The sequence below is a fragment of the Ascaphus truei genome, chromosome 2 (assembly GCF_040206685.1).
Source record: "Ascaphus truei isolate aAscTru1 chromosome 2, aAscTru1.hap1, whole genome shotgun sequence".
NCBI classification, from domain to species: domain Eukaryota; kingdom Metazoa; phylum Chordata; class Amphibia; order Anura; family Ascaphidae; genus Ascaphus; species Ascaphus truei.
In genome coordinates, this window is record NC_134484.1 from 75,221,654 (window position 1) to 75,234,869 (window position 13,216).

The window sequence follows — 13,216 nt, forward strand, 5'->3', positions numbered from 1 at the left end:
AGTTTAAAGCATGATTCCCTATTCCAGAGCACTTGAGTTTGTTGAGCAAGATAGCATGATCAACAGTATCAAAAGCCTTTGCAAAATCTAGGAATACTGCACCAGTGAGTTGACCCCGTTCCATTCAACACTGGATTTCATTGCAAACTTTTAGCAGGGTAGTTACGGTAGAGTGTTTGGGGCGAAAGCCAGATTGGAATTGGCTAGGGAAATTTTTCTTGTTATAGTAATCGCTTAATTGGGAGTGGACACATTTTTCCATGACTTTGAATAGGATTGGGAGAAGGGAGATTGGTCTCTAGTTTGAGACAGCGTTTTTGTCCCCACTTTTGAAGATTGGGACAACTCTGGCAGCTTTCCAGGTCTTAGGGATATGGCCAGCAGACATTATAGGCCATGCCTTCCACATTGCAATAAGGAATCAATCAGTATGAATTAATCCTTTTGCCTATTTGAAGACCATATAACTGCTCACTAATCACTGGAACACTAGTTTAATCAACACTTAAAAGGTCTCAGTATATCAAAGATTTCATGTCAAACCTGCTTAATCATCTTATGAAAGATATCTAACCATCCACTGTACCCAGCACTTCTCTCCTAAGATTCAACATCACCAACTGGCTTATGGTCTTCGTGTTCTCTGCTGAAAATTGGTGATCTTTCTTGTACTAACGATCACCCTACTTTACCAACTTTCCACCCAGCTTTACCTAATTACCTGTGTACCTTAAATCATCTTCCTGTCTAAATGTATTCCAGACTTATGTTGTTAGCTATTGCAAATTTGTTAGAAATAGTCTATATATTTTTTTGTAACTCCAATTTTATTAGGTTTTATATATATATATATATATATATATATATATATATATATATATATATATATATATATATATATATATTTATATATATATATATCTTAACATGGTCTAGCAACACATTGTCTTGTACATTCAAATAAAACCTTTTTCGTAACATCCATATGTAACGCATGTTCCCTCAATCCCTAATTGCAGATAGGGTACATGTGAGGGGAACCTATATGTATGTTACCAGGTGTGTAGTGCTTGCACCTGTTTGGCTCATAGGAAGCCTGAACCTCCGCCAGTGAGAGCCTGGGGTGAATCCTCTGGAACGATCTTACATACAGCGCTTCCACCTTTGTAGGATTCTAGGAGTGTAGAATGTCCCCTGCACAGGACCCACATATAGTAACCACATACACAGGAGTATAAGTATAACAATTTACTATATGCAGAATAGAACATAACACAATACACATCTATCACTCTATAATGGTCATAACAATACTCTCTCTCATAGAAAATATAATCCTTTCCCAACCACCGTGTACCCCCACACCGTGTCTACAGTAATGTCTGAGGCCCTTGGCCACTCTGGGCTCTATGCAGTAAGCGCCGAAAAAGTGCTCTCAGCAAGTGTTCACTATCGGCATGAAGTTGCCGATTTTCCCTCGCCGTATGCAATAAGTGCCGAATCGCTTCCGAATCAAGCCGAAAAAATTTGTTCCCACTCTGGCGATGATTTGCCGATCACACACAGGTGTATCGGCGTGCATGGCGAGGTGGTGTTAGGTTCGCCAATGAAACTTCTTCCTGAATCTGCCGAAGCAAGCATGTTTTTGATTGAGAGGCCTATTTAAAGGTAGCGTGTATTTTTATTCATTCTCTGTGTTTTTGGGAGAGCGAGAGCGAGAGGCACACAGAGCTGGGCGATTTGCATATTTCAGATTGACAGAGAGAGTTGCTGTGTATTGTCATCGGTTTGTCCTGTGTTGTTTTGTTAACATCTTTGTGTTGTGTTCAGTTTGTAAGTGTTCAGTGCGATTGTGTTTAAATTTCTTTTCTGTTCTTTGTGAGTGCTATAGGTATGGCCGAAAGGCGTGGGAAAAGTGATGCTAGTGTGAGTGGTACTGGTAGTCGTGTGAGTACGCATCTGAGTGAACATAGGATTCAGGGGAGGGCTGTTGCTGCGAGTGCGACTGGTGTTGCTGGGAGTGTGAGTGGTGTTGCTGTGAGTGTGAGTGCTGGTGGTGGCTCTGTTGCTGGTGCTGCTGGGGTGTCGGTTGATGGTGCTGCTGGGGTGTCTGGTGCTGGTGCTGCTGGGGTGTCTGGTGGTGGGGTGGTTGGTGGTGGCCCGCTTTTGGAGTCTCTTCCATTGGAAGAAGGAGAGTCCAGTCAGCAGCAGCCAAGCTCTGTGGCTGCACGTTGTCGGAAGAAACGTCTGGAGCGGCCACGTAATCCTCGTTTCAATGATGAAGAAAACAGAGTTCTTGTCACAGGAATTTTGGAGCACAATGACTCTCTGTATCAGAATTTATTATGTAAGTCAATCTTTGCATTGATTGTTCAAAGACATTTTATCCTATCTCATGTGGCATGTGTTAATATCAAACTATTAATCTCTAATATCTATCAATTAAAGTTAATTGCTACACACATAATCCTTCATGCTTTATAACGACCATAACAATCAGTCCAAAAAGTTTGCCACAGTTCATACAATAATCATGCAAGCTTCCTTAGATTTCTATGTTTCCACGTAAATGCTCATGTGCTACACATATTCAACCTAAACCAGCATGTTTGGTATGTCTTGGAACAGGTATCATTTGTGTAAAATGTTCGTCTTTCTATTAATTAGTAAGGTCATATATTTTTTATGATTTCAAGGGCGGACAAGTTCAGCCTCAAAAAAAGAAATGTGGGACCAAATAACATTGGCTGTGTCTGCGTGTGGGAATCATGTCAGGGACCGCAGGAATTGTCGCAAGAGATTTGATGATATCAAGGCCAATTTAAAGAAAAAAATCCAAGCACAACGGATGCATGCTTCTGCCACTGGAGCTGGGCCGCCACCACAAGCTTTTATCTTAACTCCATTGGAGGAGCAGATGCGTGAAAAATGTCTTCGTGTCGTCATGGAGGGTTGGCCAGGGGACAGAGATATCGGAATTTATTCAGCTCAATTTCCAGCAGGTAATAAATGTTACTGTACTACGCGTGTCCTATGTTACAGTTCTTATCTATATTTCCGCTGCAACTTATAATTTATTCCAAATAAAAGCATACCTACATATATATCTGTATATTTGTCTCTCTTTCTCTGTATCTCTCTCTCTCTCTCTCTCTCTCTCTCTCTCTCTCTCTCTCTCTCTCTCTCTCTCTCTCTCTCTCTCTCTCTCTCTCTCTCTCTCTCTCTCTCTCTCTTCTCTCTCTCTATATATATATATATATATATCTATGTATATCTATATATATATATATATATATATTTATATACAGTTGTCCAAAAAAAAAAAAACAATATTTATATATATATATATATATATATATATATATATATATTTATATATAAATATATATATATATATATATATATATATAAAACAAAAAGAAAACAGCGCGGCTCCCATAGCGTAAGATTGTAATTTAATAATAAAAATGTCGTGCAAGTGAATCACGGACACTTACAATATGCAAGTAAAATAAAGACATAAATGTGAAGTCATTCGTAGTCACCCGATGGAGCCTCTGTGGAGAGATGAGTAGATGTCCAACACATTCTTGTCGTGAACGCCAGGTGGGTGCGTGCGCACCTAATCTCCCCCTGGAAATAGATCTCGTGAGAGTGTGTGTCCTCCAACGTAACAGGATGCTGACACAACAGTCAGACTTCCTGCATCACCATAATATGAATCCAAGTGCCAGCTCCAAAAACGATCGTGTAACTAATAAACTGGAATGTTCATAGATAGTGAATAAATGTGTAAGTCCAATACTAGCTCCTTCCCTATGCGTTTCGTCGCGATATGCGACTTCCTCAGATCCCCTGATCATTATGAGTCAACATACACCACTTGACCTGCATGAAGGGATTCTGTGTAATGATCTTCAAAATAACACATACTGCAACCTTATAGTTTACAAAGCATTCAACATATTTCCCCTATAGTTGAAAGCTGAATGTGTGTTCAAATCTTTTTACAAACAATGGGTTAACATGCATAACCACTAAGCACACCCGCAGTCATTCTTTGTCACAGTAATGTTTAACATCACTGTGTTGTTCGTTATACTGTGTCTGTGAACACACATGCATAATTCACTTTTTCATATATGTGTCGATCCATATACACATATAATATATATATATATATATATATATATTTGTGATAATCTATGTTACACCTATAAATAGGCCGTTACTGCGTAATAAAGTCTTGCATGGAATATTGTCAATTGAAAGGCGAACATGAATAATTTTCACAAACAAATTCCATTATGTATTATGAAAGCTCTTTTTTCTCTTCATGTAGTATAATGTGAGCATAAATAGGAACATGTACCATATGGTATTTAATTGTGTTCATATGTAGCTCACTTCTTATTTTTATTTCGCTCATGTACCGGTGTGTGAAACCAGCTGCAATTAATATGTAATCACAGCATAGAGGTGAACAGAGGGGGTGGTGTCGGGCAAAGAGCCAGATCACAGGATCATGGTAGGGTCAAGTCTTGTGGGAGGGCTTACAGGTGGGAGAAGCAGCTAAGAGGTCATGGTGGTGTCAAGTTCTGGGGGAGGGACTACAGTTGTTAGAAGCTGACAAGGTGAACACAAGTTCATCACAATCATTAGAAATGGTAATTATCTTACTACTTTCAAGCACCAGACCACGATATATTACAACGTACGTTAGTCATTCGTTCAGTTTTATATTATTGTAATGTTATAGATAGGCCATCTTCTCCCACCAGTACCATCTGTGAGCGACACACTGCATGTGTTGCTGAGTGTCAGCCACATTGAGCGCTAGACCTGCTTCTCTTAAATGTTCAGACAGATCACTAAAAACATTCATACACATTTCCACAATTAGGTACTGAATTATAAGCAGAGTCAACTTTGCTTTCATGGTAGTGATGTACATAATTGTAGCTATATTAATAACCAACATATGCAGTGTATGTACAACAGACCAGTTAATCTTATAACGCATTCCTGCATGAACATTGTATGTATGTTGTTCAAAAGAAATGTGACGATTAGTTTCAGATGTACATTTATGTTAAGATGGATAATATACAGATTGCCCTAACAATATAATTGTGATTTCCTTATGGGATGCTGCTATTTAGCCATAAGTACTCCCACTACAAATACTTAATGTTAATAATGTACACATGAAAATGAAATTCTGATGTTATTCTTCTATATAGTTGGTCCGGCAGCTCCTGTGGCACCTGTGGCACCTGACTCTGAACACGTCTCATCACCTGTCTCATCAAGGTCATCATCAAGAATGGAAGGAGAGTGTATGAGGTGCAGGCCATATAATGTTTAAATTGGAAGCATTTCATTTGCCATGCAAAATAAATGCCTTTCACATGTAATGAACTTCTCATCAGTTATTGACACAGGAGATGTAGTGTTTCATGACACAACATGTATTGTGTCTGTTTTCAAGTATCAGCTAGGAGTTGTGATGTTACAACAAACTTGAATTCATTCTTCTTTCACACTGAGTCGAAACTTCATTGTTGCTTCAAGCATCATCTTTTAATTGGACACAAATAATTAATTATGGAAACATGTTATGTGTTCCACTATGAGAACTATCATTATACAGTAGTGTAAAAAAAAATAAAGTTCCATGTCAGTTCATAATGTCTTTATTTATTTGTAGAACCAGATGTTGCCGCTCAAGGACAAATTCTCTCAAGTTACCATGAAAATTTTGACACTCCTGGATTAACACAGCATTCAAGTCCTCCTGCTCGTGACACCTACTCAGCTATTGCAGCTTCTGAAGAACGAATCTTGGGTGAAGAAAATCGTCGCCATTCAGAAATGATGTCAATACTTGAAAGGATGATGTCACTGCATGAAAGGATGCATGAAAGGTCAATATCAGAAATGGCACAAATTAAAAATGTCATCATCCAAGTTCCTAAAGAAATCTAAAATGTAAACAGGACATTACAAGCACTAGTTCTGAATGTAAGCCAAGCAAATCAGTTTCAGAGTACAGCAAAAGAACAACAATTCCACTTTACCCCATCAGAGGATGGATCTTTACATGCTGCTACTTTTTCTCCAGAGTCATCAGTTCTTCATTCCCCACTTCAGGATGATACCGGTACAGTAGGTGCAAGTTCTGTGCAGGTCCCTGTCAACATCTAACCGCTTACATCTGTTCAAAATATGGAACCGACACCTACAAATGAGACACGCAAAAGAAAGTTAGGACAACAATTACTAATAAACCAGCTTTTGGAAGAAGATTAAAACACAAAAACAAGAAACTGCTCCACCACCACTCTTGCAATGTTTATCAAGTGTTTCTCAACTGCCACAGCCCACACCCAGTGCCCCTGAAGTGCCACAGCCCACACTCAGTGCCCCTGAAGTGCCACAGCCCACACTCAGTGCCCCTGAAGTGCCATAGCCCACACTCAGTGCCCCTGAAGTGCCACAGCCCACACTCAGTGCCCCTGAAGTGCCACAGCCCACACTTAGTGCCCCTGAAGTGCCCCAGTCCACACTTAGTACCCATGAAGTGCCACAGCCCACAACCAGTGTCCCAGAACTGCCACAGGCCAGTACAAGTGCTAAAGTTAAGGCGAGAGTACTTGGCACAGGGAAAAGGCGAACACAACAGCCAACAAGCAGACCTGTGACTCGCTCTCAAAAGGATAAACAACAATAAATAAGCACATTCACTAAATATTTTTGTGTACTGGTGTCCTTTACTGCAGACTCTTTCATGCATAGTGTATGTATGATCATGTACAGATGCTTGCAAACATTCAAGTATGTCCTTGTACACATGAATGTTTATAAATGCTCATTCACTGAATGAGTGAAGGTATATTTTATAACATATGAATATCTATTAATCATCAGTTGATTGATGTTAATACATTATGACACACTTTGCATGTATATGGAAGATTACATTCACTTAGCTCTTGTTCAGTATTACATGTTAAAGGTGTGTTGCAGGGTACATGCAACTACACACGTGGGTTTCTTGACAAGGCTTATTTATCTAGCCTTAAAAGATATACAGCACACAAAACAAAAATAGCGTTTCATCAGCAAACAAAAGAAAATGGCTTTTTCTTCAGCAAACCAAACAAAACAGTTTCTCTTTAGCAGACAGTCTATATATAAGGTAGCTACCCTTTTTCTATGCAGGGGACAGACAGTTCACAATTCAACTACTTTGCTACTCAGACCTTGTTTCAGTAACCTCTTTAGCAGCTTACTCCTCTCCTCAACAGCCAACCCCATGTGTCTACAGCCTGGGTTTTAACACATCTTGATTAGGCAGCTGGGATCCAACTAATTGTCCTGAGGTTCCCAGATGAAGTTAACCTAGTCAGTGCTGCACTGCAGACTAGACATAGGTTTTCCAGGCATATAACTGGTGGCTTTTATTTACCCTGTCACATTCCTCCCCTGTTAGTGTGTGGCTGGGGCTATGCACGGCTGAAGCCCGACCATCCACCCCTTCTCTAGAACAGAAGTCAGCATTTGCATTCTCTTTTCCCGGCCTATGCTGAATCTCAAATGAGAAGGGTTGGAGGGCCATATACCACCTAGTCAATCTAGCATTTGAATCCTTCATGCTATTTAACCACTTCAGTGGAGCATGATCCGTCACCAAAGTAAAATGGACTCCTGCCAGGTAATGCCTCAAAGCCTCGATTGCCCACTTTACTGCGAGGCACTCTTTCTCAATCACTGAGTAGTTTTTTTCCCTTGGGAACAATTTCCTACTCAGGTAAAGGATAGGATGTTCAACTCCCTCAAACTGTTGTGACAACACTGCCCCTAGCCCTATCTCTGATGCATCTGTTTGCACTATAAAATGGCTGTTGAAGTCTGGGCTTCTAATGATGGGACCCTCTGATAGATACCTTTTTATGTCCTCAAAGGCTCTCTGACAATCCCTTGACCACACCACATCACATCAGAGAGAAAAAGAGAGAGAGAAAGAGAGAGAGAAAGAGAGAGAGAAAGAGAGAAAGAGAGAGAGAGGTGTATGTAGAAATCTGTTCATCATAGCACAGTTGATGATTACACACACATTGTTATTGTAATTAAGAGTAAACTTGTTTTTCTCATTTTGATTGCCTAAGCAGCAAGTAAAGTTTCGATTCCTGTGAAAAGAGGGTATATTAGACAAAGAATCTCAGCCAATTATTGTAACAAATTTCTTGTGGGAGAAAAACAAGGCGTATAAATGTTCGTTTGTATTATAACCTTGGAAAATACCGCAAAGATAACATTCACACATTCAGCAGACATCCTTATGCTTTCAACTTAGACACTGTACACTTGGAGAGAAGAAATGGCAGGACCTTCCACATTGCACAGCCATCCACGTAAATCATACAAATTTTTGATTTATGAAGCAATCGAGTCAACGCCACTGAAAAAAGCTACCGTGGGGGAAATCTATGACTTGATCCAATACAAATATCCATACTACCAAGAAACAGCCAATAACAGAAATTTTAAAACTTCTGTACGTTTCACTTTATCCGCAAATGAATGTTTTGAGCATGTCCCTCATCGTCAAGCTCAACGATACGGCTGCTGGCAGGTTGCTGCATCATTTAAACTTACCATGGAACATGGAACATATCTGCTGTTAAATAGCATATTTTTGCCTAATGCCAGTTACATAAAAGCCTCATAGACTGTCGCATCTGCTGATATACCTGCACCGTCCATTCCTCTCGACGAGATGCAAGATGGACATAACTACTATGATATGTTTCAAAACTTATATGGCCAATACGAATGTGGTGGTGAAAACAACCTCCGGATGTCTTGTTTCAAGAAGCCACTGCAGATCCATAGAGACAGCTGTGTGTTCATACATATAGCACAGTATGTACAGACATGGCCTATAGCGCTCATGGGAAGAGAGTTCACTTGTGTCAGTAATGACTCATAAAATTTCGATCTCTGTTTATGCCACTGCTAAGTGTCCCGAACATTTGCATTTGCATAAATTTGTATTCATGCAACCGTCTCTCTTTCGGGGTTTTAAGATTACCTTTGAGTATGGCAACCCTCAGATCGTTCATCTTATGGCCAGAGTCAGAGAAATGTTCGCCAACAGGACTGTCTCTTGTTCCGCGTGTGATGCTGTGGCGGTGCAGGTTCATTCTCTTGTTTAGCCCCTGCCCTGTCTCACCTAAGTAGTAGCAGCCCCCTGGGCATTTCATGCACATGATGAGGTACACGACATTGCTGGAGGAACAGGTGAACCTTCCTCTGATTTTGTATTCCCGATTCCTGAGTGGTATTTGTATTGTGTCCGCTGTGTAGAGCATTGCGCAGCTTTTGCATCTTGGGTCCTGGCATGGTTTTGTACCGCATTCAGTTGTACTACTGAATACTTTACTCCTCACCACACAGCCACACCGGGGGAAGGACCAGCACAGATAACATTCCAATAGACACTGTTTATAGTATAGCTTTTGCTTGCTTCATTCATTGTAACATCGCCGGAAGAAGAGATCAGTGTATCTCGAAAGCTTGCACAAATAAAAGCATTTCGTTAGCCACAGAACGGTATCATCTATTTATTTTTTGATTATTGAAGCTCGGCTAACACGGTACTGATACCTCTACATATATATATATATATATATATATATATATATATATATATATATATACAGTGTTCGACAAACCTATACATTTGCACGCCCCGGGCGAGTGGATTTAACATCTTGGCGAGCTCCTATTGGCCCAAGCAGCACACGTGTGGTACTAGGTGGCGAGTAGATTTTTTTGTTCGGCGAGTAGATTTTTTGGTGATTTGTCGACCACTGTATATATATATATATATATATTGTGGGGGCTCAGGGGTTCCCAAAAAGAGCTTGCTGGGGTTTTATGTTTTGTCTCCCTATATATCAGCCCTAATTTCTTGCTATACACCATCCTGACTCTTGCGTTCTGCTCAAGGATCTCTACCCCCTTTGTATCTAAAGCCCTCTCCTGCCTTAAACCATTCTCACTGACTACCCCACACATCTGGAATGCCCTTCCCCTCAATACCCGACTAGCACCCTCTCTATCCACCCTTAAGAACCACCTTAATACACACTTGCTTAAAGGAGCATATGAGAAGCACCGTGGCTAATACTATACACATGGTACATAAAGCTTGGCCCCCTGCAGACGCACTTACCAGAACACCCTCCTACTGTCTTTGTACGTTCTTCCTACCTATCAATTCGATTGTAAGCTCTTCGGAGCATGACTCCTCTTCCTAAATGTTACTTTTATGTCTGAAGCACTTATTTCCATGATCTGTTATTTATATTTGTTATTTATATGATTGTCACGTGTATTACTCCTGTAAAGCGCTATGTACATTAATGGCGCTATATAAGTAAAGGCATAAATATATACATACAATGTATTACTTCCTGGTAAAACATGTTATACAGAAATAAATAAATAATGCTCCTCACCATCCGATTGCATAGTAGTGCTGTCATTAAAAGTACAGCCCAGGTGACTGCATCTATAAGTGGGCTCACCTGGGCAGTGCAACAGGGCCTGGAGACTCTCTGTTCCCCCTCCATGCTAACTAACCCTGGCCACATCAGGGTTTTCAAACATTGTGTAGACTCCCCCTCCTCCTCCTCTGCCATCAGAGAGGCCTATGCCATCTACGCCTCAGGGCAAACTTTGAGGCATAGGAGAGACCATATTCATGGGCCAAGTGAGGGAGGCAGCAAACAACCCAAAAAGAGGCATGGGATGTAAACATTTGTTAATACTTTATATGTTGCTGTTGTATTTTGCATACTTCTGTCTCTTGGAAATTCTTGTTCTCATTTGGAGAATTATTATTGTATACTCATACTTAATAAACTCAACATTACATGCAATAATAGGCCACATAAACATATCCAACTTTCCCTTTAATCATAACAATCATAGTAAAGTATATTCAATGAAAAAAACACAATTTCACATGCATCTGTTAATGTGTGTCAGCCATTTATATGTTGCACCATATATATTTTAGTATAACACAAGTGCTGAAAGGGTTGAATCCTACACTCAGTACATTCATGTGGGTACCACTTAAGACCTGCCCTTTTTCCTTGAAGGCTATTTGTAGAAATATCACAATGTTAATCAGGGTCTGGATGTAGGCAATGCCAGGTTTTGAAAGGTCTTAAATATCGTAGTTATTATGACGTGGTAACATGAACGGAGGTCTGAGGATCTCCGTCGTTAGGTAAACCGCTTAGGTAAACGAATCATTACCATATTATTTGCATATGAGTAAAGCCTAAAATCTGTTCAAATTTATCGATCTGCTATTTTTCAGGTAAATGCTAGGACATTACAACAAAAGACAGGGGTGCCCAATGTTACATCCAATTGACAAAACATATATGGTAATAAGTATAAAGTTTAAATACTTCAATAATAATAATAATTACTTGGTTATTTAGTTAAAATGTTAGTATATTGTAACGCAATGGACCTTTGGGGATACACGTTACGGATAAAGGTACGTTAAAAGGTGATAACGTAACACTAAAAATGTTACGCGCTTCTGTGGATCTACCCTTTAGGCCCTTATTTTATAAAGTGTGGTAGCCCCGATCCGGCCCAATCACACAGAAAGTTGCATTGAAGTAAATCGGGCAGTAGTTGGAAACTGTCTTTTTGTGCCAAAAGACATGGTGCGGTCCTGACTGCAAGTTTAAAATTTCCCCCCAAAAACCTTGCACGACTATCCATCAAGCATGTCCCTTATTTTATAAATGCATTAATTAGTTAACTCTGATAAAGGTTTCAATATCTGAGCAATATTTGCGCATCATCCATGTCTGACATCAGAAATGTTATTTCTTTAAACACAGATAACAAGGTTTGATATACAGTGCTCATATCTGGACCATTTTGTGTTTGCCATTGAAATACCTAACACATTTATAGAAATAAATTAACTTCTTTTCAGGCGTGGAACTCAATGTAAAGCAAATACCTACAATGGAAATGTGGATGTAACGTAAATCACAGACTATAATATACCCTTTTTTAACCACCAGACAGTCGTGGAGGCAATGCAAAAAAATCACCCCAATCCTATTCTAACTACCATGTGAGTATTGTAATGGGTATAATTATATTTCACATGATGGAGAACACTTCCACTGAAGCTGGATGTAATTTTCCTTTTCTATGAATGTCTTTGTTGCAGCCATTCTCTTTTCTGATGAGCACAATGTGACTAAATCTGTTTTCATTCCCTGGAGAGGGCATTTAAAAAAAAAAAAAAAAAAAAACACTTATTTTTATGCTTTGGTAAAATTGTAGGTTATTGAGCAACCTCTTCATTTTTTCTTTCTCTTGCTGAATTGTTAGGGAAAATGTGATCACTGCATTGTATCCCAAGACCTACTTGAAAACGGGATGTACATGTTAATGTATCTGTGCTCAAATATTTGAAATATATAAATGAACAGGATTCAGTTTCCTTCTCATCTGTGAACATATATATAGCTTTTAGAAATGAGGCTTCCATTACATACCTTTTTCTCCTATTATATCATTACCTTAAATTTGCCTAGCTCAAGGTTGTTCACTGATTGGTATTCAAGTAGAGGGGTGAGTGCTCTCTAATCCCTGCAACACATGGTAATTTTTTCATTCTCTCTCTCAGCCTCCACCTGTTCTTTGGTCCAGTGGAGGACTGCAAATCCTATCAGAGGACTGCAGTGCTGCTAAGCCTGTTTCTCTGGCTCCAGTCCATCACATGTGCACTCAGGCTGTAGAGCTCCGAGCCAGCTGCTGCTGAACGATCATGTTATCAGATGACGGATGGCTTCATATCAGGTGTTTGAACTGTCGAGCTGACCCATCTGGTAAATGATTCGGGAAGTCTGGCCTCGCTTGATGAATGGGGAAAGTGACAATGCCAATCAGCGTGACCCCAGCAGCTTCCCTGTTGCCAGTCCAGCAGACAAAATCAAGTATTTCCCACTGGTTTACCTTTTCAATCCTATTGTCACTCTGGACAGATTAGATTTACTGTCACTAAATTGCCATTAAACTATGTCATTAATCCAAATACTTTCCTTTGCAAGAACACCACAGAAAATAAAATGTGTGACTTTAAATACCAACCAGAGGG

General features: G+C 39.8%; 1 long non-coding RNA gene across 1 annotated transcript; it reads right to left on the reverse strand.

Annotated features, from left to right (window-relative positions):
* Positions 1-5,655: 5,655 nt before the first annotated feature.
* LOC142488521 (uncharacterized) lies at positions 5,656-12,877 on the reverse strand. Its single transcript, XR_012799464.1, has 3 exons — positions 12,639-12,877; positions 6,081-6,241; positions 5,656-5,904 (listed from the first exon to the last, which is right to left on the reverse strand). It is a non-coding gene; the product is annotated as an uncharacterized LOC142488521 (long non-coding RNA).
* Positions 12,878-13,216: the final 339 nt, after the last annotated feature.